The 25,747-nt window shown below is 46.3% G+C and overlaps 2 long non-coding RNA genes across 6 annotated transcripts in view; one reads left to right on the top strand and one right to left on the bottom strand.

Moving 5' to 3' along the window:
• LOC132681544 (uncharacterized) overlaps window positions 1-25,747 on the bottom strand; it is a 53,583-nt gene that overhangs the window by 13,623 nt on the left and 14,213 nt on the right. For 2 of the 3 annotated variants that reach the window (XR_013557204.1, XR_013557203.1), the window contains exon 3: window positions 9,070-9,137. The exons of the other annotated variant lie outside the window; for it this stretch is intronic. This is a non-coding gene — a long non-coding RNA (uncharacterized LOC132681544). The remainder of the gene's footprint in view (window positions 1-9,069; window positions 9,138-25,747) is intronic. 3 annotated transcript variants of the gene reach the window in all.
• LOC132681547 (uncharacterized) overlaps window positions 1-25,747 on the top strand; it is a 79,916-nt gene that overhangs the window by 41,448 nt on the left and 12,721 nt on the right. The window contains exon 3 of one of the 3 annotated variants that reach the window (XR_009611112.2): window positions 15,269-15,512. The exons of 1 other annotated variant lie outside the window; for it this stretch is intronic. This is a non-coding gene — a long non-coding RNA (uncharacterized LOC132681547). Of the gene's footprint in view, window positions 1-11,192; window positions 12,085-15,268; window positions 15,513-25,747 lie in introns of those variants that run through there. One more of the 3 variants, XR_009611111.2, reaches the window with a different exon arrangement.

Here is a 25,747-nt window from a genome sequence, read left to right as displayed (position 1 = left end):
TGCTGCCCCTGTGCTATGCCCAGATGATTGCAATCCAATGGACTGGAGCTTGGGCAAAGATGTCAACACAATGTTCCTTGGCCTAAGCTGTCATTGGCCCAAGCAGGACTCTGACACTCAGTCACACCACCCTCTTGCCCCACTCTCTTTGAATCAACACCTATTGGCTGAGCCCTTATTTTGTGCCACACACCTTGACGGACTGAGAGGCAGGGAGTGGGCAGAGGGGAAGGTTAGCCATGCCATTGCCCCCGGTGGTGTCCACAGATCAACAGTATCCTCATAACATAGTACTAAGATTCCATCCAGCAAAGTCCTCAAGGAGGGGACTTGTCCTTGGGAGCCAGGTAGGGAGGGCATGAAAGTTTCAGCCAGATCGCCAGTCCTCCTTACACCCTTAATGAGATGGCAGTGCCATCAGATGTCTGGTCTAGCAGGATAAAAAGAAAGTGCAGTCTCTCAGTTTAGGAAAATAGAATGTTGGGTTTGCTATCAGGCTCAAAAGCAGAGAGCTGGCAATAAATCAAGCATTGAAAAGCGATGTCAGTGCTTCCAACTAAATTTCCGAGCCCGGGAAACAATTGCACATTAAAATCCATCGGAGGAAAAAAATCTATTAAAACTTCAGGAGAAGTGCTTTGCTATAAATTAGATTTTTCTGCCAACCAGGATAATTCAATAATTTCCCCTTGACATTCTCAAGATTGCTCTTTGGGGGGGATTATAATGCTTTGAAGTTGGGAGCAGTTTGTTTCCAAGGACAGAGGAAGAGTTCCTTGGGAGTGGAGGTGTGAGGGCAAAGAGGGGGCTCTTCTAACTAAAGGCAGGGAACCCATGTGGGGCTCAGAGCCACTGGACAGAGGTTTTCCAGACCTCCTGGTGATACAGGGCTTTGATCAGGGAATGCCCTAGGCTAGGTCATGATTCTGACAGGAAAATTAGGTGTGGGGGACTTGAGGTCCTCCAGTATTACCTCTTAGTTAGGGCAGCCTCAGTCTTACAGCTTCCTTGATGACCATCTAAAACCTTCACTTGATGACCATCTAAAACCTTCGCTAAAACTAACGCTTATGGAACCATAGCTGGTCTGGTAACAAGGTGCCTAAGGTCACTTCTTAGTTCTGAATTCAGGGTGGGTAGGGGTGGCTCCTTGCCTCCCAGTCTTCTTTTCTTCCTTTGCTGTGCAAAGCTGAGCACCAGGCAAGACCTCTCCCCCATACCCTGTCTCCTGTCATTTGGGGCTTTGATCCTAGTCCCTGTCTCTCTGTACAAGGTACAAGGTACAAGGTATAACACTGTCATGATGCCAGACTCAGGTTGACCAGCACTGTTCTGGGTGGACAAGGCAACTGGCAGAGAGAGGGTGCCAGGCAAGGGCACGGACCTTGGGGAACTGGGCACAATCTGCTGGGCCACCGGGTACCAGCCCCTAAGACAACTGTGGGGGCAGTTGAGGAGGGACCTGAGTCAGGAGTTGGGTAGGACAGGGCTCCAGAGCCAGCTTGCCTGGCTATGACTCCGTGCCCCTCCGATGACAGCTCACCTAACTTCTCTAAGCCTTGCTTTTGCTAACTATAAAATGGGGATGGCAACACTACCTGCCTTGTAGATAGAACTAAATATGACAATGTTTGTGAAGCACCTAGCACCATGCTGGACCACAGAGGCAGTACTTAGTATCTTTAGGACACAGGTCCACTGACCCCAGACCATAGCTCTTCCTGCTGCAGGAGACCCATCCCCTGCAGCCCCTAGTCACGTCCCTTTCTCCCTCCTCTCCCATCCAAACTGGCCTGTCTTTGGGGACTTATTTCCTCAGACAGAACCATGACGAATGATGTCTGCTTGTAGAGCTGGACTGCCCACTGGGCACAGGCACAGAATTGTGTTTCAGATGACCTTACCCCCAGCAGTCACTCACTGTTGCTACCGACAACCCTCCCAACAAGGGAGGTTGATATTAGAGTTCTTTCATTTCACAGAGGCCCTGGGAGATAAAGTGACAGTGCTCAAGATCTCATATCTAGGGGAAGAGGATGGAGCTATGACTGGGGCCAAAGGTCAAACCAACTCAGCCACAGAAGCAGTCCCTGGTCTCAAGATTTCTCCCTCTCGTGGTCCTTCCTTCCTTCCTTCTTTGCTTCCTTCCTTACTCCCCACAAGTCAGAGCCCTCCCAGAGCCTACATAATGGCCGCTGAGACAGAGTAGCAAACTGAGGCAGGGACATGTGGCAGTGATCTCCTTCCCAATACTTCCCGAGTCTCCAGGAGAAAGGTCCCAGGTCCCCAAAGAAAAAGGCCAAAGGGGAAGAAAATGAGAGAGTCTGGGAAAGTTTCTATGTGAGTGGCTGTCACAACAGGCTATTCACTTGGACACTGCCTGACTCACAGGAGAGAGGAATTTGGGGTTTCAGAGGTCATCTCATCCCACCCTATTTTTGAATCATTTCTTCCACACCACATAACATGGAGCTCACTAGCTCCCAGGACAGCCCTAGGGTACAGATTGCCCTTTGCTCCTTGACCTCTTCTGTGGCTCAGACTTGGCTTTCTGTGGCACTGTCCTGTCCTTGACCGCATATGGTCAGGGCCCAGCCAGCAGCAGGGGGGTGGTGTGCACCTGCTGCTTCTCTCTTGGCAAGGTCCCAGGGTTGGGGGACTAATCTGTAAGCAAGATAGGGGCTTTCTGGAGACTGCATCTCTCCAGAGGGCAGGGCTAAGCGTTGGCGTGGCAGTGTTCCCTGGGGGCCCAGCCCTGTGCCCAGGAGTTTCCGTCAGAGTGGGGGTCAAAGGGAAACTTAAGGCTGGGGAATTTTGCCACCATGTGAAACCAGGCTGGGAGTTCAGGACACACGTAATCAATATCACTGAATTTGCCCCAAGATAAATATTTGTAATGTGTTAGCCCCCAACCCAGGGGATGTCCTGGTTCCTTAGAAAGGCCCAGAGGACCCGCTAGCAACAGGAAGGTCAGGACATGGTACCCTAAGGGGTAAGAAGTATCAGGTTTTGTAAACTCTGGCCCCTACCACTCAGTAGCTGTGTGACCTTCAATAAGTAGCTTGACCTCTTTGAGCCTCGGTTTCTTTCTCTAGCAGCAAAAGTGGTGCCCTCTTCAGAGCCTTGCTGAAGGTCACAAAAGACACGATTCCTGCTAAGTACCTAGCACAGCGTGAGCGCTCTGCAAACGCCAGCCTTTGTTACTATTTGCAGCAGGTGGGGAAACCCGTGGGAAATCCGGGCGCCTCTGGGAAGCTGGGGGTGGTGGGCAGGCTTTCCCGGAGCCAGGGGGCGGGGTAGGGGCGGAGCAACGCAGTCCGGGTCCCGCCTTCCCCCTCCGGCTCCTGGGGGCGCCCGTGGAGCTTCCCTGCAGCCCAAGGCAGCTGAGTCACGGTGGCCTGTCCGGCCGTTGGCCTTATCTCGAGACGTCGCTGCCCCCCGAAAGCCCCCAGCCTGCCCGACGGGTTACATCTAATTTGCGCCAAGTCCCTCTGGTAGTTCTTGGAAAAATTCCCAGGGGCCCATGAGTTTGGGGTCCCAAGGAAAGAGAGAGCCTCCTTCCGGGCTGTCTGGAGGTATCCAGGAACCCCTTGCCTAGAAAACTCTCCCTGCGCCTGCCGGCTCAGTGTCTTATCTTTCCACCATTAGCTAAACTTTCCTTGGGAGTAAGCGTTGTCTTTTGCAGATTTCTCTTTTAAAAGGCGCATTCCCACCCAATGCTTTTGAAAGGGAAACCAGAAGATTGGAGAACCGGCGGAGATAGACCCTAGGCGCCAAGAAGGGGAGGAGGATTGAGGGACCAGACTGGGATTTGGCTGCCTCCTAGTCTCCCTCAGGCTCCGCCTGCCCCTCTCCCAGCCCCCAGGACTCTAGGGGAAGTGCCGGGTGGGGGAGGGGGAACAGAGCTGACAGATTCTGTAAACAGAGCCGGTTTGGGCCTCGGCCAAGGACGGGGTGTCCTGGCCCAGCCTGGGTGTGAGGCCCATCCGCGGCTCTCCAGGACACCCCGCCCTGCCCGGCTAGCCCGGGGGTGCCCAGCCCACAGCCAGCTCCAGCCAGGATGTGTCGAGTTTTGGGAAGTGTCCAGTTCCCTCGTGGAGAATGTGCCCCCACTAGGGTCTGGAGGAGTGGGGGCTTCTAAGAACTGTCAATGATCATTCACCAAATGCCAAACTTAGGCATAGGGACGGTCCTCTGATCCCTGCCCATGGGAAAAGCTGCTACTGGATTGTGGCCCCATGCCCATTTCCACCTCTGATCCTGCCCTATACCCTGCTCTTCTGCTATCTGGGGCAGAATCCCTATGGGGTAGAGAAGCTGAGAGAGGGGACTCAGGTTCTGAGAATACTTCAAAGCCCAGTGCTGCCGCCTTGGCTTGTTGCCAAATGTGGTGTCTCATGCCCATGGCCTCACAGGGGCAACCCAGAGAGCTGTAAGGAATGACCTGGAAAGGGGGATAGGGAAAGGACAGGCATACTCAAGGATATTCAATGTTGGAAGCAATAGCCAGCTGTGGGTATGAGGTGGGGAGAGGGGTCTCTGTGTGTTTAAGGGAACAGGTGACTCAGAGATACTGGCACCCCAGCAGGTGGAGATAGCTGTGGGCTATGCCTTAGAGGAGAATATGTAAGATACAGAGAAGGGTCCTGGTGGAGGAGGAGAGGTTGGCCATTGAAATTTGTAGGCTGGCCCACAAGTGCCAGTTACAGGTTCTAGACTTTTTTGTTGGGGTGATGTGTTCCTGGATGATAGTGGATGGGGTGGACAAAAGGTCCCAAGGACAAATATTTTTGGGAAACACTGTGTTCAAAAAAGCTAAGCACCATTTACTGGGCTTTATCAAAGCCTTTATTTCATATGACAATTAACAGCATTTTTCTTTTCCAAGAGTGGGGAGGGTATAGAGAAGTCCTCCGCACACCTTAAGGCCAGCCTCATGGGGCTTGTGCTCTTCTGAAAATACTGGGGCCCAAGGCTTAATAAGTATGTCTTTCTTGCTGACTCTGGCCCACATGGAATGGGTGGGCACATGTAGGCTTTCCTAGAAACCATGGCTTCCTAGAAACCCACATTCAATGACCATATCCTCAAAGAGGGGCCAGCCTATAGAAGCCAGGCATGGGTGATGGTCATAAGAGAATGTTTTATTAATGAGTTTGGCAGGCTGAAGGTTCTGGGTCCCAGGCTCTAGACAATATCCTACTCCCCAAATCAGGTCACCAGGACAGCATTGGTGAATCTGGAATACCTGGTCATGTAAGATAACAATATAGTGATGACATCTTGTATGCAGTGTGAAAGCAGGCTGAGAAGGGAGAGGTCAGTGGGAGATGGCACCTCTTGGGAAAGGCTCCAAGATGAGGTGGGGTGTGGTAAGCCTTTCCAGGTGGCTAAGTTTTAGTGGTATAGGAAGAGAGGACTGGCCTGGCCGGTCTGACCAGCATCAGGAGAGAAGGCTGGAAAGGCCCACAGAATCAGCTTCACTAGCTTCTTTGATGAGCTAGATCGCAGGTTGAGGTATGTAATGTGACTCTAAAGAATACATACTCCTGAGCCTTCTTTTCCATCAAGTCTCACTTCTGCCTTCATGGCCAGATAACTCTTCCAAGTCTTTCCCCTGTATTTTCCTTTCTTCCTTGTTCACATCACTCCCCATCCTGCCAATTTCCAATACCTGACCATGACACTGAATGCTTTTGGCTGGCTGAGGGTCATCAGAGTCCTCCTGATTCTCAGATCCATTAAAATGTATTTATTTTTTTATTTAAGTAATCTCTATAACCAACATGGGGCTCAAACTCATAACCCTGAGATCAAGAGTTGCATGCCCCATCGACTGAGCCAGCCAGGTGCCTCTGATATATATTTTTTTAATAAATAACTTGATTGACATATAATTCACATACCATGCAATTCATCTATTTAAGGTATAGAATTCAGTAGTTTTTAGTATATTCACAAAGATGTGCAATGATCACTGCAATCACTTTTAGGGCATTTCATCACCCTTCTCCTCAAAAAATCATACCCATTAGGAGTCATTTCACTTTTCCCCCTATACCCTACCTCCAGGGCATTAGATAACCACTAATCTACTTGCTGCCCTTTTTTTATTATTATTAAGTAAACTCTACGCCCAACATGGGGCTCGAACTCACAACCCCAAGATCAAGAGTCACATGCTCCATCTACTGAGCCAGCCAGGTACCCCTATTTTCTCTTTATGGATTTGCCTATTCTGGATATTTCATTTAAGTGGAATCACACAATATGTGGTCTTTTGTCACTAGCTTCTTTACTTATGTAATGTTTTCATGGTTTATCCATGTGGTAGCATGTATTAGAATTTCTTTCCTTTTTATGGCTGGATAATATTCCATTTATTTGGTTTATCCGTTTATCAGTTCATGACTCTTGGGTTGTTTCTACTTTTGGAATACTATGAATAATGCTGCTATGGACATTTATGTATAAGTTTTTCTATAGATATATGTTTTCCTTTCCTATATCCCTAGGAGTAGAATTTCTGGATAATATGGTAACTCTATATTTAATCTTTAGGGGAACTGTCAGATTGTTTTCCAAAGCAGTTGCACTATTTTACATTTCTACCAGTAGTGTATGAGAGTTCTAATTTCTCCACATCCTTGCCAACATTTGTTATTATCTGTTCTTTTAATTGTAGTCATTCTAGTGGTATGTATGATGTAGTATCAGAGTATGATTTCATTTGCTTTTCCCTGATGACTAATAATGAGTATTTTTTCATGTGCTTATTGGCAATTTGTATATATTCTTTGAAGCAATGTATATTCAGATCCTTTGCCCATTTTTATTTTTTTTTTAACGTTTATTTATTTTTGAGACAGAGAGAGACACAGCATGAACAGGGGAGGGGCAGAGAGAGAGGGAGACACAGAATCGGGAGCAAGCTCCAGGCTCTGAGCCATCAGCCCAGAGCCTGACGCGGGGCTCGAACTCACGGACCGCAAGATCGTGACCTGAGCTGAAGTCGGACGCTTAACCGACTGAGCCACCCAGGCACCCCTGCCCATTTTTAAATTGAGCATTTGTCTTTCTACTTTTGAGTTGTAAGAGTTCTTTATATTTTCTAGATAAAAGCCCTTTGTCAGATATATGATTTGTAAAAATTTTCTACCATCATCTAGATTGTCTTTATACTTTCTTAATGTTGCTCTCTGTAGCATAAAATTTTTAATTTTGATGAAGTCCAAGTTTATATGTTTCTTTGGTTGCCTGTGCTTTTGGTTTCATGGCTAAGAAATGATTGTCATCTATGTTTTCTTTTAATGGTTTGAGTTTTATTTCTTACATTTGGATCTTTGATTTGGTTTGAGTTAATTTTTAGGTATGATGTGAGGTAGGGATCCAACTGCATTCTTCTGTACGTGAATATTCAGTTGTTCCAGCACTGTTTTTTCTTTTAGCCCATTAAATTGTCTTGTGCCCTTGTTGAAAATCAGTTGACCTTGAATGTAAGAGTTTATTTCTGAATTTTCACTTTTATTCTATTATCTGTGTGTTTATTCGTTATGCCAATATCACATAGTCTTGATTTCTGTAGCTTTGCAGTAAGTTTTGAAAGCAGGACATGTGAGTCCTCCAACTTTTTGGTTTTTACCCAGATTGTTTTCATTGTCCTGAGTCCCTTGCATTTTCTACATGATATAGGATCAGCTTGGTAGTTTCTGCAAAGAAACTCATTGGAATGGGGATTGCATTGAATCTGTAGGTTACCATCTGAACAATACTGTCTTTTGATTCATGAACATAGGGTATCTATTCCATTTATTTAGGTCTTCTTTAATTTCTTTTTTCCCCTTAATTTCTCTCAAAAATGCATTATAATTTTCAGTATATAAGTCCTATATTTGCTTGATTATATTTATTCCTAAATATTTTATGTTTTATACTTTATGTTTTATATTTTATATTTGTACTTGATTCTATTTATTCCTAAATATTTTGTATTGTATATTTTATTAAAGAGATTGTATCAGTAATTTAAAATCTTTCCACAAAGATTTCTTTTCCCAGATAGAAAATACCATTCATATACAAACTTCCACAAGTTTAGAAGTTTCTACTCCCAAAGACTAAAGTTATCCTTCTAACTCATTTCATGGATCTAATATGTCCCTGACCCCCAAATCTAACAGGGTCAATATAGGAAAATTGAAGGCCAGTCTTGTTTATGAACATGCATATAAAAACCCTAAACAAAGTATTATTAAAATTTATTGGGGCACCTGGGTGGCTCGGTTGGTTAAGCATCAGACTCTTGATTGTAGTTCAGGTCATGATCTTGGGGTTAGTGAGTTGGAGCCCCCTGTTGGGCTCTGTGCTGACAGTGTGGAGCCTGCTTGGGATTCTCTGTCTCTGCCCCTCCCCTACTCATTCTCTCTCCCTCCCTCCCTCTCTCTCTCTCCCTCAATAAATAAACTTTAAATTAAACAAAATTTAGCTCAGTCGGTTGAGCATCTGACTTCAGCTCAGGTCATGATCTCAGTTTGTGGGTTTGAGTCCCATGTTGGGCTCTGTGCTGACAGCTCAGAGCCTGGAGCCTGCTTCACATTCTGTGTCTCCCTCTCTCTGTAGTCCTCCCTGCTCTCACTCTGTCTCTTAACAATAAATAAATGTTAAAAAAAAAACATTTTTTAAATAATAAAATAAACAAAATTTATCATCATATAATAAAAAAGATAGTTCATATGACCAAGTTATAATTATCCTAGAAATTTAAGCTTTGTTTAACTTTCAAAAACCAGTCAATGTAATTTATCACATTAATAGATTAAAGAAGAAAAATCCTATAGTTACCTCAGTGGATGCAGAAAAAGCATTTTATAAAATGCAACATCCATTGAATCAAATGGATAAATAGTGGGGGAAAAAAACAACCTTGAGCCAAACTGGAACTGGAAAGAAACTTCCTTAATTTTAAAAAGGCTGTCTTTTAAAAAATAACTAATGCAAGCATCATACTTAGTGGTAAAACATTGGAAATTTTCCCTTTGAAAATTGGAACAAAACAAAGATATCCATTACCACCACTTTTATTCAACATCATACTGGAGATCTTGGCCAACACAGTGAAGAAAGAAGAGGAATAAGGACTGGAAAAGGAAGAAACAAAATTTCCTTTATTTATAGATGTTTTGATAGTATACAGAGGAAATTTTTAAAATGCTCTACAGGTAATTAGAATTATTAACAAAGTCCAGCAACTTTCTTGGATTTAAAAAAAGTAAATATATACAAATCAATGTATTTAACAGCAACAAAAAGGAAATGATATTTTAAAAGGATAGCACTTAGAATATCATTTTAAAATATCAAATCACTAGGAATAAAGCAATAAAATTTGAATAAGTCTCCAATGCAGAAAAATTTACAGCATTATAGACAGAAATTAAAGATCTTAATAAATGAAGCTATAGTGTTCATGGATTGGAAGACTAAAATATTACAAAGATCATCAGTTCTTCCCAAAGTGATCTATAGATTCAATTTTATTTCTATAAAGTCTCATGAGGATTTTTTGTGGGACTGGACAAGATGATTCCAAAATTTATGTGGACATGCACAAGGCCAAGAATAGCTAAGTCACTCTAGAGGAAGAACGAGGTTAGAGGAATTGCTATTACTGTATCAGATTACTATAAAGCTATAGTAATTAGGAGAGGGCCTGGATTTGGGGGATAGGCAGTTCAATAGAATAGAGATGAGATTACAGAAACAGAGCTGCACATATCTAGATGCTTGGTTTTTGACAGAAGTGGCATGGTACAGCATTGGCAGAAAGATTCTTAATAAACTTGGCTGGAACAACTGAGGATCTATATAGGAAAAGAATGAAATTGAACCCCTACTTTACACCATACACCAAAATCAACTTCATGTGTATATGGACCTAAATAGAAAAGCCAAAATTGTAAAGTTTTAAAATAATAATGTAGAGGGGCACCTGCATGGCTCAGTGGGTTAAGCATCCAACTCTTGATTTTGGCTCAGGTCATGATTTCACGTTTTGAGATCAAGGCCCACATTGGGCTCTGCACTGACATCATGGACCCTGCTTGGGATCCTCTCTCTCCCTTTGTCCCTCCCCCACACATGTGTGCATGCACTCTCTCTCTCTCTCTCACAAAATAAATAAACATTAATAATAATAATAATGTAGAAAAATAACAATGTAGAAGAACATCTTCATGATCTTGGGTAGGGAAATGGTCTTAAACAAAACACAAAAAGCAATATTACAAAGGAAAGACGGATAAAATGAAGAATTTATATTCATCAAAAGACAACATTAAGAGAGTGAAAAGGCAATCTACAGAGTAGCAGAAGATAATAATAACAGATAAAACTATCAAAGGCTATGGGGTGCCTGGGTGGCTCAGTCGGTTAAGCGTCCAACTTCGGCTCGGGTCATGATATCATGGTTTGTGAGTTCAAGCCCCACATCAGGCTCTGAGCTGACAGCTCGAGGCCTGGAGCCTGCCTCCGATTCTGTGTCTCCCTCTCTCTGCCTTTCTCCTGCTCATGCGCTATTTCTCTCTTTCAAAAATAAATAAAACATTAAAAAAAATTTTTTTTAAACTATCAAAGGCTTTTATCCAGAATATATACAGGACTCATGAGAAATAATAACAGAAGACAACCCAGTAGAAGAATGTGCATTCCAAATTCATCAAGCTATATACATTAAATATGTATAGGTTTCTGTATGTCAATCATACTTTAATAAAGTGGTTTTAAAATAAATGAGTAAATAATACAAAAAATAGAATAACTTGGGAAAAAGAAAAATGGGCAAAAGATAGGCACTTTGAAAAAAAGAAACACAAAGGCCAGTAACATAAAACTGTTCAAATTTTTTGGTCATCAGGCAAATGTCAATTAAAATCACAGTAAGATATCACTACATACTTACCAAATTGAATAAGCAAAAACATTCATCTATATAAATTTACATAAAGATGTACAAACATTTTGGAAAACAGTTCAGCATTATCCAAGTAAGCTGAAAGTAACATACACTACGAGCCAGCAATTCAATTCCTAGGCAAATATCCTACAGAAAAGAGTGTTAATAGGACAGGAAACATGGACAAGAATGGTCATAGGAGCTTGGTTTGTCATAGCCCTGTCATAAATCTGGTTCCCAGGAAACAGATGCTGAGATGGAGTTTGGAGCACAAGATATTTATGATGGACATTAGGAATCAACATCAATGAAAGGAAGGGAGAGGAAGCAGGATTGAGCAGAAGAAGTCCAACTGTGATGCACATTCATTGACGTCTAAGCCAAGTTGGCAGGGAACTCTGGAGCAAATATTGTGCATCTGGATTGTCCCAGATTGGATTAAAATGGCCCAGCCTCTATATCCCTGCTTTGTTCAGTCACTGGATGCCAGCTGCTCTGAAAAGGGGCAAGGCAGCCCTCTGCAGCTCAGGCAGACCCTGAATAAACTACTAGCTGCAGGTTTCTGCTTATCACACTCTCTGCAACTGGACAGCAAATCCTTCCTTGAGGAAGGATCTGGGTGACACATCTTTGCGTCAGCCACAAGCCCAAACCGGCAACAACTGAAATGTCTATCAACTGAGCAAATGAAGGTTAAACTCTGCTTTGCTCATACAACATACCCATAATTTCCCCGTGTTTCCACATGGCACTTTTGTGTTCCATCCGTCCCAGGGCAACCACAGTTCCCATCCTTGCCAGTACTTGATTTGGTCGGTCTTGTTAAATTCTGATCCTTCTAGTGGGTTCATAGTTTTCATTTATATTTTCCTAATGACAAAAGATGTTGAGCATCTCATGTTGTTTATCTGTTACCTAAATAACTTCTTTGGTAAAGTCTTCTAAAATTCAAGTCTTTTGCCTGTTTTTAAATTGTGTTGAATATAATTTTTGTATAAAATTTGTATATATAATTTGGATATGGGTCATACATATAGGCCTCTAATCCATATCATATAATTTTTATATATAGTATAAATGATATATGTATGTGGTATGAATTTGACATATGCCTATCCAATAGTCCCAGGACCATTTGCTGGAAAGATTGTTTGCTCCCCATTGAGTTGCCTTGATACTGTTTTGGTTTTTTTGTGTTTTTTTCCCCCTAAGTTTATTTATTTACTTTGAGAGGGAGAGAGAGAGAAAGAACACAAGTGGGGGGAGGGGCAGAGAGAAAGAGAGGATCTCAAGCAGGCTCCGTGCCATTAGCACAGAGCCTGGCACAAGCCTTGAACTCATGAACTGTGAGATCATCAACTGAGTCGAGATCAAGAGTCGGTTGCTCAAATGACTGAGCCACCCAGGCGCCCCAACCTTGGTACTATTTGTTAAAAATCAGTTGATCATGTATGTGTGGGTCTATTTCAATCTTTATACTAATATTACATTTTTTACACTAGCTTTTTAGATCACTTGAATTCATTTAGTGTAAGATTTAAGGTAAAGATCTGGATTTATTTTTTCTCAAATAGTGACTTGTCCCTGGGGCAGGGGGAATCATGCTTTTTATCTCTACTGTTTTGAGGGCAAACTTTATTTTATAGAGATTTATTATGCCATATGTAAGACTCTATTTCTGGATAACTCTCTTTCATTGATGTGTCTGTAGTTTTATTTTTCGGTTCTATGAAGAGAGTTTTGAGTAATATTTCTATGTGGGAGTAAAGAGGGAGCGCAGGCCTCTACCTGCTCTGGGAATACTGCTCTTCCTCAAACCTCCAGACCACCATCAGAGGAGTGAAGAGGGCTCCCGACAGGTGCTCTCTCCTCTCCCCTCCCAACAAACCCAGCCTGGCCACCACCCTCTGCCTTGGGCTCCTCGGGACTGCTCTCAACAGCCCCTTTATCCCTGTTCATACCAGTCCCACATGAAGTCCAGAATTCCAAAGGTATCCTTCACTCCAGGACTCTAAGCCCCATGTGCCTCTGCATTACCCTTTTCTGACCTCATCGACTACCCTACCCCATGTCTAGAAATCCTTTCACTGGTCTCTGAAACTCATGGTCTGGCATCAGTGAATTTCCCCATATCCTCAACCTCATTTCAGAATGTCATCTTTGCTTTCTTGCTCTAATGGAAAACTGCCTCTCCTGTAAGGACTCCGCTTTCCCTTCAGCCTCTCAAGTGGTGGCTCTTTCCCCTACTGTGGTCCTTGTGTCCCTGGTGGGATCGGGAATGACCATTTTGCTCCTCAGTGTCACAGTTTGCCCTCCTCCTTGGAAATACCCATGTCTGGAAGCCATGTCATCAGACAAGACCACCCATTCCTCCACTTTTGACAGCCATTGACAGGCCCCCTTGGTCTCTCCCCCTTGTTCTTTGAAGATTTTAACTCCTGGCCCATCCTAGTTCCCCACCTTTCCTCTCCAGGGGCACTCCTGCCTTAGTTTTTAGTTTCTCCATTCATGTAAATGAACCAGCTCTTTCAGCCCCTTGGCCCCCTCTTCACAATCTTGGCTTCCGTAGTACCTCAGCCTCTTGCTCCAGCAGCCAGACCTCCAACTGGTGGTTATCTGTCAGTACAGTACCTTCATTGACTGGGTGATCTGTGTCCCCTCTCAGTAAACAGTACCTCTCTCTCCACCTCACTCCTTCTTGTGCCCCCAATCCAACAGCTCGTCTTGGAGCCTACTGATCCAAGCAAATATTCATGTTCCCTTGCCTCCTCAGTCCCCCTTCCCTTCTTACCCAGCTCACATTCCATGGTCTGATGCCATACTCTCTCCCTCTCCCCTCCCTGTAGAATGGTCATCTGGCAAAACCACAGCCTTGGTTAAACTCAGCCCTCTATCTACCCTACACCTGCATCCACAGACTGCCTGGGACAAATAAAAACCCACAATGGGCTGACCAGTCTCACTTTGAATTAATGAACCCAAGCCTCCCTCAGTGAGACCTATAGGCTGCCCAGAAATCGTACTACACCTCCAAGGGCACTTACACTCTCTCTCTCAGCCGACTGCCTCACACCTCCTCTTCCACCTCACTCTCAGCTGACAACCTGTTCCTAGCTTGCTAAGAAAATAGAAGCCCTCACCAGAGAAGTTCCACGGGCTCCACCACTACTTCCCCCACCCACTTGCATCTGTGCTCATCAACTCTGGTTTTCATTTTGCTAATATGGGTGAACTGTCCATGCTCCTATTTAAGGACAGTCCCCTTTTTTGTACACCAGATGCTATCTCCACCTGTCTACTCAAGGACTTCACTCCAACATTTATCCCTTTTCTCACCTACATCATCAAAATTCCCTCTCTCCAGGATTATTCCCATCAGTACACAAAAATACTGTGATTTTTCCATCTTAAAGAAAAATCATGTCTTGGCCTTATATCCCCCTCAAACTCTCACCCAATTTCTCTGATCCTTTTTATGGCCCAACTCCTAGAAGGAATGGACTCTTCTTGCTGTCTCAAGTCCTCTCCCTGCTTCCTTTCTCCCATCAGGCTTTAGCCCCCACCACTACAGCAAAGCTACCTCTGTCAAGGGCTCTCCATGTTCTCAAATATCAGGCTTCACCTTGCTTGCTTCTCAGTAGCATGTAAGAGTTCATCTCTCCCTCCTTGGCACCTGGATCATCACCACCCTCTCGTGGTTTCCCTCCTACCTCTCTGGGCGCTCATCTTCTGTCTCCTTTGCTGGCACTTCCTCATCTCCAAGGCTCAGTCCTTGGACCTCTTTTAATCTCTTATCTTCTTGCAGTCCCTTGATAATCTCCTCCAGTGTCCTGGCTTTAAATAACATTCCGTTGCTGACAACTTGCAAATTTATATCCCTGGCCTAAGCTTTTTTCTGAATTCCAACTTATATTGTCTCTAGGCAGACTCCTGAAGCTGAATCACGGCCGCCCCCCGCCAATCAGTTTCAAGCTCACTAGCTCTCCCCCATCCCATAGCTGGCCCACTTCCCTGTAGATTTTGAGTTTTGAACCCAGATCTAGAGGATGAAGATTAAGACTTTCCTTTGCACAGGCCTGTGGAGTGAGGGCAGTTGGAGTGGGGGCCAGTGGCTCTGTGCACATTGCAGGCTGCTTGATTCTCAATCCATTTTGGGCTGGTGAGCAGCTCAGTGTGAAGCACTCCTGGCTAGTTCAGGGTGGCCACTCAAGGTGGCATCTCATGGGCATACAGGTACCTAACCACCCCCACTCCCCCCCCACACACACACCTGTACATTTTGCCTGCTCTGTGTCTCCTTCCTACCTTCCTCTCCAGGTGCAAGGACACAGTGACCTTCCCAGAAGGCCCGATCCTGAGGACACTGCCCATCCATCTTATGGCCTCCATCCAAGCTGGGACTCTGGACTTCATAGCTCTCTGGGATCCCATGGGGACCAACCCAACTGGGGAGCTCTGTGAGGCCCTTCTGGTTTCTTTCCCACCTTCTCAGGGCTCACTTCTCTGGAGCCATACCTGACCTGGGAAATCCACCTGGACTCTCAAGGTGGATTACCTCCCCCGAGCCATACCTGACCTGGGAAATCCACCTGGACTCTCAAGGTGGATTACCTCCCCCGAGCCCAGTACCCACAAATGAGAGACCAAGAGTGTGGTTCACTGCAGCAGGAGGTGTCTGTCCCCCAAGAAGCTGCCTGAGTAGGCTTCTCAGCAGCAGCTAGGATGAAGGGCAGTTTACCCCTCCCCATACCACTCAGGGCTGCAATTTTGCAAACCAGGAATTAAAGGCTGGAATACTCAACGCCCTGTGGTCTCCCGAAGTGGGAGGACTCTAAAGGAGGATCAACTTCCCTTAGAAGCCAGGCACATTGGCAAGAAGTACTGGGTAAACAAGCAATCTTGGGGCAATGCTAATCTGCTTTTTCCTCTTCTTCAGAATGTCTGACTGCGTCTAAATTGAATTATTAATCTAGTCCTGTGTGCCCGTGTCACTTTTCCAGACAACCAGTTTATTCTTGACTCGCCCACTATCAATTTCAACATGCAATTTGCAATGAAATTTGACTGATCAGCACTACCGTAATTAGTTGCAAATGTCTGTGCTTGTATTTGTTTGGTGTAGGGGCTTTTTCATTAAAGTGACGGAGGCCAGTAAACACCATGACTTTGCTCTGGGACACAGGACTAGTGGCAGTTATGTTTTGGGCCAGGGCTAGGCTGACTCACAAGAGAGGGTGGGCATTTGGAGTTGTAGCATCAGGAACTGTGTTTTCCCCTTTAACACCCTTGTGTTCACAAAGAGCACTCACTCTAGGTTGGACAGATGATAACATGTGCAATCCATGAGGAAGAAGTGAACTGGAGTTCCCTTGCTTGGTCTCTCCCTTAAGTCTCCAGAGATCTGCTTGCACACCTCCAGTAACAAGGGGCTTTTATCTGGTAAGGCAGCTCTACTTGTGAGAAAGTTCTTCCTTGCCTGGGCTCCCACCTGCCAGCTGTAGGACTGTCCCACCTAGTCCAAGGTTCTGGTCTCAACTCACAGACTGTCACATTGAATGAACTTGGGCCGGTTGCTAAGCCTTATTTTATCCATCCGAAAAAGGGAAATTATCCAATGGGTTTGTCTCCAGGATTGTAACAGTCAGAGTTTCTAAATACAAGCAACAGAAATTGACCTTTAACTTAGGCAAATTGACTTAACTGACTTAAGCTAAATTGATTTAAGCAGAAAAATAATATTGAGCAGCTCAGAGAATCTCTTGGCAAAGCAGAAAAGCAGCCCTGCAGATGACGTGAAAAGACAATCATACTGAAAACTGGCTCAGTCAGGACCTCATTGTTCTCACTGTTGCCACCACCATCGTGCACTAGACCCTATAGGCTGGGCTGCTGTATCCTGCCCAGGTTCTGTGCTGTCACCATCTCCACCACCACTGTGGGTGGCCGGCTGCACCCACAGTAACCACCAAGGAGAACCCTCTGTGATCCCTGCTTCTTTGGGTCACTAGTTCCTGGGTCACTGTCTGGAGCCTTTGTGCCTGAATGGCAGAGCCTCAGTCATGGGCCTTCACCCAGCCACGGGGAGGCTGGGAAAAGTATGCACATGGTACTTTTAGCCTCTGTAGTGGGAAGTGGGCTCTGCCTCAGAATGAGGGGAATTCCCCATCACAGGAAGAGGGTTCAGATCCTGGGTAGCCAAAAAGAAGAACAAAGAATCAAATAATAGGGTAGATGTTAAAAGAGGTTTGAAAAGGTATCAAGCTCAACATACCTACCCAAGATTATTATTAATTCTATTAATATTTCTGCAGATACAGAGGGAAGATAGTTATGATTCCTGCCCTCAAAGCACAGCACAATCAGGGAGTAAAAGGCACGGGCCAAAGGACTCCTGTTCTAGGCAGGGGACGCCCCTGTTGAGAACTGTTGTCGTTTCCCTGCTTAGTAACTGTCCCTCCTTTTCTGGAAATAGCAAACCAATTTTCATCCAAGAAAGTACTCCTCTTATCATTTTCAGCTCATGTGCTTCAGGTGGAGTAACTCCCTGGCTTGAGAGTCACAAGTGAATCAGGCCTGGACAATCAGAGTTGCATAGTGCATTAGGCCCTTTGCAGGGTTGCACAATGGCTGGTTTAGGGCTGAGCATGGGATGTAAGCTGAGCCATGAGGTCCAATCAGAGCCAATACTAAGTATTTGAGTATTCTAGGAAAAGATGTTGTCCTTTCATCTGGACTTAGAGATGTGAGGGTGTCAGCTTGGAGCTGCTGGCAGCTGTCTTGTCACCACACTTTAAGAAAAGGGCCAATCCTTAAGGAAGCAGAAATGAAGAATGCCCTGGTCTGGATGACATAGTTGAGCCCCTGGGTCAAGGTGTGCCTGAAGCCCCTGAATTTTTCCATTATGTAAAACAACCAACCAAACAAACAAATAGTTCTCTTTTGCTTAAGCCAATTTGGATTAGTTTCATATAACTTGAAACTGAAAGAATTCTAATTGGTTCTCCCACATACACCCTGCCTCAGCATCAGCCTGGAACCAATTCCTGTGGAATGTCCACGATGAAATCACCAGGGGGCCTTCTCTCTGGTATTGTTCTTTACAGCCCCCTCGTAATGGACAAAATTATCCCATTTTGTATATGGGAACACAGGGGCACAACTGAGCAACAGCCTGGGGGACTCAGGATTGACCTAGAGCCCAGGTCTCTGAATGAGGGGACTCTAGTACCATCTCCAACCTCTCCTTATCTCAGCAATAAGTCCACAGAAGTCAGTATGGGAAGTATGGCCTGGAAACAACCTGATCACATGGCTGATGGAGTAGTTGGTAGGATATTTAGTCAAGCACACCCGTTGTCCATGTAGAGCTAACAAACCCAGCCTAGGTCCATGACAAAATTCTTCCTGGCGTCAGGGTAATAACCAAACTGGCCCAGGTCTTCTCCAGGATATCTCTAGGGCTCTCTCTCACACTTCCTCACAACCTGCCTCCCCCAAGGGAGCTGTGAGTACTGCCTTCATTATTTCCTACAATGTTTAGTAAGCTAACCATGGTGTTTGCTCTTAATGATGAGTCCTTCAAAGTGATGGAGAGCATTGCTCAAGCCTTAAGGAAGCCACTGTCTTTCCCAAGTAAGACATGGAGGGAGGTTTCTTGCAGAGATGCAATGCAATGAGCTCTGTTCCTTCTAAGGATTGAAAATCTGGGCCAGGGAGAGCAACATGAGGGCATATTCCACCTCTGAGAAACTCTCCTTGCAGGTGTTGCCAGTGGGAAGGAATCAGGGTCCCATGAACTAGAAGCTGCTCAGAAAGGAATCAGATGAGGACCTTCCGTACCAGGCTCTGGGAACAGCCTGCCAGTGCTGCTGCAGCCCTGAGCTGCTAAGTCAGTTACACAGGTAGATTGGCCCTGGTACAAGTGGAGAGACCTGCTCAGGCACATGGGGCCTCTGCTGTACTTATGGCACTGTGTGACAACATTGGGATGCCTGAACCTACATGGATCCTTACTGCTTTTGTCCATGGTCAGAAAAGTGGGTTTCATAAGATGGTCCCAGCTTCAAATATGCCTCCTAGTTGTCAGACCCCAAGTTTTGATTTGAGGTCCTGAAACTACAGGTCCCATGGATGCCTAAACAGGACTCTGTGACCTATAGGCCAAGGATCTGGTATTGCATGTGTCCTGCAGGCCCCAGTGTCCCCCATAAGCCCATGAAGCACAATTGTTAGCAGGCGGAGGGTACATCCCATGGGTGTATGGGCATCATTTGTGAACCAGTTTTGGAATCGGGCTGGCAAGTGTTTGCAGCCTGAGAAATGGGTTGGGACATTACCTGTCCCCAGAAATGTAAGTAGTTCTAGAAATATCTATCTGAAGTTTTAGCCTGAGCTTTTAAAAAATCCTTTGAAAACTATCAGCAAGTAGGTATGTTTTAAAGCTAAACATAAGCATGTCTGATATCCCAACAATTCCACTTCTAAGTACATATACTCAGCAAGGGTACATACATGTCCCAAAAGACATGTACTATTGCTGGAAACAACCCAAATTTCCATCAACAATGATATCAACAAATCAGTGGTGGTACATTCATAAAACAGAGAATAGCAATGAAACTGAGCAAACTATTTCATAGTCAATAACATGGGTGAATCTCACTGAGCAAGAGAAACCAGACATAAAAATAGCACATACTATATGATTCCATTTATATAAGTTTTCAAAAATAGGCAAAACTAATCTATGGTGACAGAGGATACCATAGTGGTTATCCCTGGGGTCAGTAACTTACAGAGGGCACTAGAGGTTTGGGGGGCTGGTATTGCTGTTTTTGGTCACATAGGTAATAGTTACAGAGGTGTGTTCACAGAAGCTGTGAACTTATGAGCTGAGCGCTTTTCTCCAAGAATATTAGATTTCAATTAAAATGTTTATTTAAAAAAGATAAATAACCCCTCTGACCCAATCAATCCCAGCAGAAATTTCAGAGAGCCTGGAAATTGAGCATCTGTTTCTGTAGTACCTTCCTCTGATCCTTAGTTTTTTGGGTTCTCAGATGTCCTATGCATTAAGGTCAGCCACCAGAGCTGTGGGGACAGGGGCAAAGAAGAAGAAGGTGGCTTTGTGCTCCGAGGGCACAAAGGTCTCCAGAAAAGACCAGACAGACCACTGTAGGTGCTTAGCCGGGGCTCACGAAGGTCCACACTGAGGTCAGCCCCCCGCAAGCCTTCTATGAACCAGATAAATTCCTTTCCCAGCCCTCTGAAAGAGAAAAAGGGAGTACATCTTGTTGTAGGGCTAAGGCAGGGAAGGGGCAGAGGGGTCAAGTTGGTGCCCACTTTAGACTTGGCATTGGGTCCAATTTCACTCGAGTCCACATTGTTCAAACTCTCCCAGATTGTCAACTGCCTGCTGGCTCAGCTTAATAGCACATAGTACATGACCTGGCACTTGAGAGGTTTCTAGTGTGTTCATCTAAGAAGAGGGGTCGTGGAGTCAATTGCTCTATTGCACCTTCTCTTGGGGAGGAGAGCTCCCCACCTCAAATGACTGGAAGAAAGGGAAAGAGAGGCTCCTTGGACCATTCCAGTATTAGGAGGCCCTAAAAGTACCTTTCACATAGTAGGTGCTTCCTAAGCTTTGTTGAAACATTAGTTAGTTAGGATGGAGTTTCCAGTCCTGGGAACAGGATCTGGGTCTGCCTTAAAGCCAAACAGGCTGTGGGCTATTTGTGGCTTAAAGCCAAATAGGCTGTGGGCTTGGCCCAGAGGGAGCAGGACCTGCTCTGCTCTAGGCCACACAGAAGTCCTGGAGTGCCTGAGTCATTGGAGAGGACTGTGTCAGCTTAGAGGACTAGGCACTGAAGTCAGAGAGATGCAGAGCCTACCTACCTTCACCCCACAGTGCAAAGGGGCAAACTGAGTCTTAGAGAAACTCGGTACCTTGTCCCCACCTCACAGCTAACCCAATAAATCCTGGATTAGTGCTGTGCTATGAAGCCTCCTCTATTCTCTCTCTCCTCTAGCTCTGAGTTTCTTCACAGAAGCATCACTGCCCCCTCAACACACACCTACACCTGGTGCACCTCAAGCATTCCCACCTTCTGTCTGTCTCTGGAACAGGGGTCAACAAACTGTTTGTGTCAAGGGTCAAACAGTAAATACTTGAGACTTTGAGGTGGTCTGTGTGTCCATACAGTCTATGTCACAGCTCTTCAACTCTGCTTTGTAATAAGAAAACAACCAGAGACGATATATAAGTGAATGGACATGGCTGTGTTCCTTGATTTATGAACATGGAAATTTGACTTTCATGTAACTTCCACGTGTCATGAAATATTATTCTTCTTTAATTTTGTTTTCAACCATTAAAAAACATAAAAACTATTCTTAGCTCATGGGCTGTTCAAAAATAGGCATAGGGCCAGATCAGGTCCTCAGACCATAGTTTGCTAATTCTCTGTTCTAGAATGTGCTGTCCTGGGGCCCATGCTCCCAGCGTCACTGAGGTGGGAAGTCGTGTCCTCCTGAAATGCAGGTAGTAATAAAGTAACCAACCGTTCTGGTTTGCCCAGGGCTGAGGGGTTTCCCAGGATGTGGAGTTTTTGGTGCTAACACCAGGGCAGATTTAAAAAAAAAAAAAAAAAAAAAAGGATAGTTTGTCACCCTACGTGGTAATCATTAACCCAAAGAGGAGACAGGCTTAAGGAAGCACCAGCCAGGATTCTAGCATGGCCCCCTAGGGGCTGCCCCACGCACCACCTAGTCCCTGTGGTTTGTGGTGGAGACTTGACCCACTCTGCCTGGCCCAAGGCAAGGAGATGCCCCCCTCCTCCAAGAAAGAAAACCTCTGTGGTCTGGGTGCTCTCAAAAGGCAGGAAGTTGAATCATCAGCTCCGGTAACGTCTCTGTCAGCCTGTGGGTCTGCCCAGGGAGTTCAGGGCTCTAGGCCCAGGGGGCTGGCTCTATACTTTGCTGCTTTCTCTGAACAGGAAAGCTCCAGAATAAGGTTTCCAGTGAGACTTCTGAAGAAATGAGAGCTGTTGAGTCAGACAGTGAGGAGAGCTGGATGGCAGGTCCCCTGGGGCTCTAGCCCAGCTCTGGCCTAAGCTTTCTGTGTAGCCTTCAGTGACTCCCTCACCCTCTCCGTTTCTTGGCTTTGTCTTCTACCACAGAAATGCTCATTCTTGAAATCCCCTTGAATTAAGAATGTGGATGGTGACCTAAGCGAGAGCGTTCTGGGTCAGTGGACAACCCATTCTAGGCTCTACAATCAGAATGCTCAGGCACACATCCCTGTTTCCCACTCACCCGGGAGCAGGACCTGACCAGCTAACCCCTTTCAAACTGGAGAAGCTTCTAGGAAGGTGACAATTATGGATTTAGGGGGCTAAAGGGGAGGAGCAAAGGAAGAGAAGCAGATTAAAGAAGGTTACCCACAGATAATGATGATAATCATACCACTTGTTTATTAGACAGTCACTATGTGCCAGCCCCTAGATGATCTTACTTGATCCTCACAATGACCCTTTCAGATAAAGACTGTCATTATTTCTACTTTATAAGTGAGGCAAATGAAGCTCAGAGAGATTATCTTGCTCACAAATAGCTACCAAGTGGTGGAACGGCCATTAACAGCTTTGTTAGACTGTACTTTTGAGGTTCTGGGACTCAGGAAGCCCACAGGGGGCATTAGGGAGGGATGAGCTTCCCAGAGAAGTCAAGGATCAGGTGAGGGAGAAACTATTCTTCCCGGTGCTGCGCAAAGACCTCCAGAGAACACACAGAAGTCTGGTGGCTGATGACCTTGGGGATTGTACCACTGGCGGAGGCAGATCATGCTCTCACGGATTCCCCAGATGGTCTCTGAGGGCCTGGTGAGGAAATAGGACACACAGCAGGATTTTGCTGCTAAGAGGGAGCTGAGCATTTATTTCCTGAGCCAAGGCAGCCGGCTCTGCTCCAAAGGTGCCCCCTGAGTGTCTCTATGCTGTCCCCCGTCTTAGCATGGTGCTATGCTAAAGGTTCAGAGCCTTGCGGCCCATAACACACACTGCTTGGTTTCCCTCCTTCTCTGTGAGAGAGGGAACAAAGAATTCAGCAAGCCCAAGAGGGGCCAGTAAGGCCATTGACAGGGGCTGTTTCCCCAACTTGGCTGTCCTTGGTAACCCAGCAGGTAGATAATTCTGGGCAAAGAGGCCAGCCCAGCTGCCCAGGCTACTGACTGGACCCCCCAACATAGGCTCAGGTCTGGCCTGGAGATGCCTTCTCTCCCATGAGCAGCAGGTTCAAAGCCAGACAGCTATACACTTGACCATTCCTTACCCTCTCTGGGGCACCATGAAATTCTCCACACAGCTCTTAATCTAGAAAGTGCTCTATTAATGTTTGCCATGTGGGTACTAACTGGACAGGTAAGAGTGGGAATTTGAGAGGATTCATTAGCTCAGGATCTGGTATGGGCTAGGCTTGGACTGGTACCTTGGGGTGGAGATTGAGGCCTGGAATTTGGATGCAGGGGTTGAGGCCACCCTCCTGACCCCAACCTGGGCCTGCACTGGACCCCAGGCCTTAGGAGCCAAACCATCCTTGCAGATTTTTGGCTTCTATACCCGGCTATTTTAGGCAGCCTAAAGCTAGACTTGATTGTGTCAAAACTGAAATAGCTCATTATTAGACATGGCTGGCTCACCCTTCCAAAGAAACCTTTCTGGAAGACTTGGGGTCTTGTAGTGAGCAAAACACCCCCCATCCCCCCGCCCACCCCCCAGCCCACACCATCCTATCCTTCAGTCCCTCTGGCAGGTAAGGAAGAACAGTCCAGGCAGCCCGGCCTCATCCAGAGCTTTCGCACACAGTGTGGGCTCCATGGGCACACGTGGGACTAAGGGCCCCTGGCAACACAGTGCCTCTGTCCAGGTCTGGGCCCTGCCCCCAGCTCCTCCCCATGGGAGAAAGGGCAGAATAGGACTGGCCGGTTGAGGACACTGTGGGACTGTGCCCAGGGAGTGACAGTTCTGGGCCTCTCCCTGCTCCTGATGATTGCCAGCAGGGGTGTGGAGCCCAAGAGGGAGGCCCCAATCCTTCTCCAGTCCAAAGGCCACTAACAGCCCAGTGGCTGGGAGTATGTCGAAGAGGCTGGGTCTTCAGGCGGGGAGGTTCAGGACAAAGGAGGATGGGCAGGAGAGAAGGAAGAGGCTGGGCTTAGTTCATATCCTAGGGCCTGAATGCATCTCTGCCTGGGTCAGGCTGGGCTTGGAGCTGCCCTCAGCTGCCCCCCACTGTACAGCCTGCAGGCTCTGGACAAAGCTCTGCATCATAGCCTGTCTTCTTTGGCCCCTCCTGCTCCTGGGTGGCAAGTCTCCTGTAGGACTTGAGTGAAATATCACCAGATTTCCAGGTTCCGGAGGCAAGTCCCTGCCTAAGCCACTCCCATCAGAGAGTCTCCCTGCTCTGCCCACCCCACTCCCCGGGAAGGGATACTTGTCCTCATTAGGGGTGGATGCTGTCAGACTTGCCCATGGTGGAATTTCTGAGCCTGGGCAGTTAGGTGAGAGAGATCTTTGGGTCAGAGAGCCCTTTGTGAGCCCCTCAAATTGAGTCAGCTAGGCAGTGCTCCGCTACAGCCCTGTTCACTGTAGGGGCCAAGTGGCCTTCATAGGTCCCCCAGTGTTGGAAGTGGGGACACCTCAGAACTCTCAGGGAGCTCCTAGCAGATGCAGTGTGGCCAGAGCAAAGGGGACAATTCAACAGCTAGGGCCATTGGTGCAGAAGTCAGAGCTCTGCCTCCCCCATCACAGGGACACCCAGGCTCGGTCAGAAGCCTGGGCAGAGATGGTGTTGAGGGGAATATGGAAATAGCCGAAGGGCTACACTCAAAGCCTCTGGCTTCCTGATGCTAGGCTTGGCATGGGGTGGGGAGGAAGCTGAAGAGGACAGACTGAGAATCTCAGAAATCAGAGAAAGATTTCCTACAGAGACAAGTCTGCCGCATGAGATGGAAAAGCTGTCGAGATGGGGGGAGCTGGGAGCAAGTCTGTAGGTGGAGACATGCTAACAGGTGTATGGACCAGTGAGCTGCCCCCGGGGGAAACGTGTACAAAGCTTGTGATGAAACAGCAAGCAGCAGAGTGCTCTGGTCCTGAGCTCCAGGCCCTTGCAAGTCTTCACTGACTGTTACGGGTTGAATTGTGTCCCACCAAAAATGTCCTAATCCCTAGTACCTGTGAGTATGTCCTTATTTAGAAATAGGCTATTTGCAGATATAATCCAGTTCAGATGAGTCATTAGGGTGGGCCCAAAGCCAATATGACTGATGTCCTTGTAAGAAGAGGGGAATTGGGACACAGTCACAGGCACATGTGGAGACACACAGACACAGAAGGAAGAGACCATGTAAAGATGAAGGCAGAGATCAGAAGGATGCAGCCACAAGCCAAGGAATGCCTGGAGCTACCAGAAGCTAGAAGAGGCAATGAAGTATCCTCCCCCTTGAGGCTTGGGAGGGAGCCTGGCCCTGTCAACACCCTCATTTTGGACTTCCAGCCTCCAGAGTTGTGAAAGAACAATTTTCTGTTGTTTTAAGCCATTCAGCATGTGCTGCTTTGTTATGGCAGCTCTAGAAAACTAACACACCAGGCTGATTCTACTGCCTGGAATGCCCTTCTAGCTAGTCTGGTCACTGCCGTCATACAGGCAGCCGAGGGTGGCTTCTCTGTGAGCCCTGACAGCGAGCCCTTGTCCAGTCAATCGGTAAGGTCTGCATGCCAGCCTGCCTTCCCGACTAGACTGTAA

Source organism: Panthera onca, chromosome A1 (assembly GCF_046562875.1).
Source record: "Panthera onca isolate mPanOnc1 chromosome A1, mPanOnc1 haplotype 2, whole genome shotgun sequence".
In the NCBI taxonomy this organism is placed as follows: Eukaryota; Metazoa; Chordata; class Mammalia; order Carnivora; family Felidae; genus Panthera; species Panthera onca.
Note: the sequence above shows the minus strand (reverse complement) of the source record. Positions and strands in the feature narration are given on the sequence as shown.